The sequence below is a fragment of the Alligator sinensis genome, unplaced genomic scaffold, assembly GCF_000455745.1.
Source record: "Alligator sinensis unplaced genomic scaffold, ASM45574v1 scaffold573_1, whole genome shotgun sequence".
Taxonomy (NCBI): domain Eukaryota; kingdom Metazoa; phylum Chordata; order Crocodylia; family Alligatoridae; genus Alligator; species Alligator sinensis.
This window is the reverse complement of record NW_005841877.1, coordinates 3,657,136-3,661,789: the sequence shown is the minus strand read 5'-3', so window position 1 is coordinate 3,661,789 and position 4,654 is coordinate 3,657,136. Positions and strand designations below refer to the sequence as shown.

The 4,654-nt window shown below is 44.2% G+C and overlaps 1 protein-coding gene across 4 annotated transcripts in view; it reads left to right on the top strand.

The window, feature by feature from the left end:
- The first annotated feature begins 33 nt into the window (after positions 1-33).
- Positions 34-4,654, top strand: part of ARL15 (ADP ribosylation factor like GTPase 15) — a 358,539-nt gene continuing 353,918 nt past the window's right edge. For 2 of the 4 annotated variants that reach the window (XM_025196137.1, XM_025196135.1), the window contains exon 1: positions 34-776. The gene's annotated coding sequence lies outside the window, so the exon portion shown is untranslated. The remainder of the gene's footprint in view (positions 777-4,654) is intronic. The other 2 variants (XR_003092511.1, XM_025196136.1) reach the window with 2 other exon arrangements.

The window sequence follows — 4,654 nt, the reverse complement described above, 5'->3', positions numbered from 1 at the left end:
GCGGCGCCGCGCTGCCTCTTGCCCTGGCACGAGGCGGGGGCTGCAGCCCGCGGGGAAGGTGGGGCTCGCGGCGCCCCTGCATTGCCGGGCGCTTGGCTTCCCTAGCCCGCCGGTCCCCAGTTCCTGGTTGAGACGTGGGAGCAGGGCTGGTGCGGGGCCGGCTGCCTTTATCAGGCTGACAGGACTATTAAAGGCCAATAAACTGGAATGGTTTTGCTAAAGTGCATTGCCGCCCTGCTCATTTGCTCGTTATTAGATCTCTAAAGCTACGACCTAGGTCACCCTCTTTCTTCCCCAAAGGCATTAGCGTAGGGGACGCTTGAGCGAGCTAGATGGTAACCAGGGGCACGAGCGGTGCTGCGCCCGGGTAGCTCGGTATGCAGGAGTAATGGTTAATGCTGTTTAATGAACATTGCCTTTATTTGTCTGCCGAGATGGTATCGCAGGTGTGTACTTGAGGCCAGGGGTTGTAGTTAGTGTTCAACCTCACAAGCGGACGGGGCAGCTCTTGATAAACCCGACCAAACGGGCGCTGGTGAGTTGGATCTCGGCGTCTTCATGATGTCCGTTTGGCTGATTTCTTCATGTCAGAATGGGAGACCACAGTGAAAATGTGGGTGCAATTCATCTGCTAGGCTTTAATTTTTCTTTCTGTTTGCCTAAAGCAGGTAAACGCCACCACTTCTTACTTCTCAGATTTAAGCAGGTGTCACTTTGTTCACGTGTAAGCTGTCTCAATAAAAGCACTCTTCTCTTGCCATTTTCATCCAACGATGGTAAGTCAGTGTGTGGTGGAATGAAGAATGTCCCTTCAGTGGCAGTTAAAAGCGTGCAACCTTTCTTTAGTTTGTTCTTGTGCTTGCTACGCATGGCTGTAAGTTTTTGAGAATTTCACGTGGCCACCAAGATCCCGTATGGGGTATCTTTTAAAGAGGTCTTTTGAGAGAGTCTCTCTTCAGTGATACAATGTGCAATAGCCGGCCTGAGAACTCCATCAACAAAGAGAAGTATCTAGCAAAAGGAATGCATTATTTTAATGTTTTACAAAATTCTGGGTTTGGGTACCTCCAGCTTGAATCTTATTATCCTGTACAGATTGTTCTGCTTCATTTGAAAGCCTTGTTACAAATTGTATGATGCACATGAGTCGTTGAGGCAAGCTCTGGAGAACTGAAATGGCAGGTTAATTTCTCTTTAACAACCTAGTTAATGAAAGACTGGTAATGAACTTGCAATATCCTAAGTGCAGCCTTACTGTAGCTTCTTGAGAGCCTGGAGCTGTTCTTAAAATTTTCCTTTATAAACTTATAGCCAGTTTCATCTGGATACCTTGCATATTTCTTTCAGCAAAAGCTAACCTTTGTGGCTGCCGCAACACTTTTATGAACGATCCGTTGGTCTGCGTATACGACGTTTAACGAATTTTGGAAATTGTTGGTGTGCTCGCAAATTTTAAACCAAGGTGGGAGGTGGTTTTTAAATAAACTTCTTATATGCTTTTTTCTGTTCAAGTCTGGCTTTTTGTCTAACTGATGCTGTTGCCCATTCCTGACTTAATGACTTGTGAAATGCCACCCAGCATGTTTGGAATGATCTTTAACTTGCACTATGACAATTTTCCACCTGCAACTCTTCCTTTTTGTCTTTAAAAAGAACACTCCTTCAGCTCACTCTTTATTTTGTGCATTTTGGCAGCTTTTGTTTGACTTCTTGCTGTAACCAAAAGTATCTTTTGAAGTGTAACCTCTTCCAGACAGGGCTTTTGTTTTGTCCAGTTCACCTCTTGTGCACATCTGGCATCACATGAAACTGGGTTTTAGGCTAAAAACCTCTGCTTCTGCCACGCTGTCCTCTTGTAGCTGGTTCAGGTGCAAGCTGAATATGAACTTTGGTTCAGTCTTTGTGGGTCAATATAAGGTGTCTTCTTGGGACCAGAGAACACTAGTTTCTGGAGAGACCATTACTTTCACAGCAGACCAAGGTCCCCCTAAATCAGTTAAAATAGTTGTGAATGGTATCAGCAGTCTTAAAGCAGCTGTGAAAATGAAGGAATAAAAGGATTATATTCTGTACATATGCAGACACTAGGGCACTGCAGAGTAGCTAAGGTATTTCTTTCTTTCAGATGCAGACTACACAGTTGTTGTTTTTTTTTAATTTTTCTTTCCAGTTGTCATTCCACCCTTCCCAGAATTTGAGGACACAACCCCTCCTGCCCTGCACCCTCCCCCAGGCAGCATCTTCTAGCTGCTGTGCCCCTTTGAGCACAGACATCAGCCGTGGCACCACCATGCAGCTCCTTGCCACCCTCGAAGGCCCCCCCTGGCCCCTTCTGCTGGAGGGGCAGGTGCCTCCAGCCCCTGCACCTTTTGCCCCCCCCCCCCAAATCTCCCAGTCCCCAAGCCCTGGCCCTAACTCTCACTCCCCATAGACTTACTGCATCCAGTTGCTGGGGCTGCTCCCACCACCCTGCCTGGCTGGATGCCAGCCATGTGCATGTGTGCCCTCAGGTGCACGTGGCACCTGCTGCCTCCAATCGCCCCAGGCAGCTCCTTGTAGGCTGGAGCATATTTTTTGTGACTGTTTGCAACCCTTTCAAATATTCTTGTGACACTTTTGGGTTGTGACCTCTGGGGCTGAGAGACACTGATATAGTCCAACCCCTCTCTCCAAGGCAGGATCATCCCAATCTAAACCAGGCAGTAAGTGCTTGTCTAACTTAACCTTCCCGCACAACTACTATGCACAGTGCCCCAAGAGCACCCTTGCCATAGGTAAAGTCGGGGGATGTGTGATGCAGGTGGGATACGTAACTTTATTCATGTGAATCGATAAGGAGCTAATGCTTAAAGATAAGCATGTGGCTAAGTGGTCTCAGGGTAAAGGGTCAAAATTGTATGTTATTGTTTTTATTAAACTGATCTCTCTCATTTAAACAAAGTTGCTTTACAGTTAACAATGAGGACAAATTGTAAACTATTTTTATAAAATGGGCTGGGGTTTTTTCTTGGTGTTTTTGTTTTTTCTCCGTGCCCCCCCCCAATTTTACAAACACTAAATCCATATCTAGGGGCACCTATACATGTGCTGGATGTCTGTTCCGATGCATGCTAATTGGCATGAGTCAGAGAAGTCTTAATTAATCGAGTCTGGAGCATGCTATGTAGTATGCTTTAGCAGCCTTGGTGTCATGTATTCAGCATCCCCATGCTTCAAAATGACGGTGGTAGCACTTTAAAGATCTCTTTGAAGCGTGGGATGCTGAATACACATAATGTTGCAGGCGCTTTAATTAGAGCAGCTTTCAGAGCTGCTTTTAATTAAAGCAGTCCCCCCTCCCTGCCACCCTGGAGCATGTAGGGTGCCCTAGGAGCCTAAGTGACTTAGAAGCTCAAGTCCCCCTGACCTGCCAGCTCTGATGGAGTGCAGCATGGTGAAAATGCTTCAGTGTTTCTTATTTCTGGAAGTTCAGTGTCCTAGCCTGACCTTATGTTAGTTGCTTTTCATTTAATCCAGTTCCTGTGACTAGGAAAATAGTAATGTATGATAAATTTATCACTAGGTGCTTCTTGAGCTACTTCAGGCATTAAGCTTTTTCCCTTTGCACTCTGAGGCCACTGAAATAATATTCCTTTCATGATTATTTTTCTAATAAATTACTAAGGCAGTTCTGTTATTAGACCTATTTTTCACTGGGGCTTTAAATAAGTAGCTGCTGTTCTTTAGATATTACTTTTTTTTTCCCTTGCAGGATATTTGGTCTATGGTGTAAATTGGTACACTTATTTTGCAAAGGTGACCAGTGTTTTTTTTTTTTTTCTTTTCTAGCAGTTCTAAAAGCTCTCATTAGTTTTGATGCATCTCTTTCTGTACTCATGTACCACTAGTAGAGAGTACTTTGTTGTCTTCTTTGGATGAACTGTCAGCTGTGGCAGTTGCCATTCTTAGGTTTTGTGTGCCTGCTGTAAAGTTTGGTGGCTTTTACCTCAAGGCACCATCCCATTTCTTTGCTTAGAAAGAAGGACAGGCACTTAAGGCTTTGCAGATGTGTGCAGATCTATAAATGATGTTTCCATGTGAAAGCGTGTTATCATGGGAAAGAAGACAAACTTCAAATGCAAGCTTCCTTAGTATGTAGTCACTCGCAAGTTCTGAATGTTTCTTTCTCCTGGTACCAATAGCAGTTCTGTTGCATATATTTAATGTGGGGCAGGAACTAATAAAGCATCTTGCATTAAATGCAAGATTCAGAGACCTTGTAAACTGAAGTAGCTGATATGACTAGCTCCAAGGTTCAGCATACTATATTAGAAACCAAACTGTTACTTTGCTTATAGCTGTGATGGAACAAATGTACTACCCCAGTAAATTTGAGCTGTTAAAATTTGGGCAGCAACAAAAGGCAGCAATTCTGGGAAATATTCCACCAAAAATGCACCCCCATGGATGTTTGGCTGCATTAAATAAATGTGTGAACTCTGTCTGGTGCAGCCAAGGAGCTTAAAAGACCATTTTCCCAAGCATGCTCCTTCTCAGAAAAATCAGTGTGACCACTATTGCAGGGAGCATTTGCTGACTTAAAGAATCTAGTTGTTTTATGAAATTGGTAAGAAAAATATTGATATTTGAACTTTGTGAAACCTAATCATCCTGC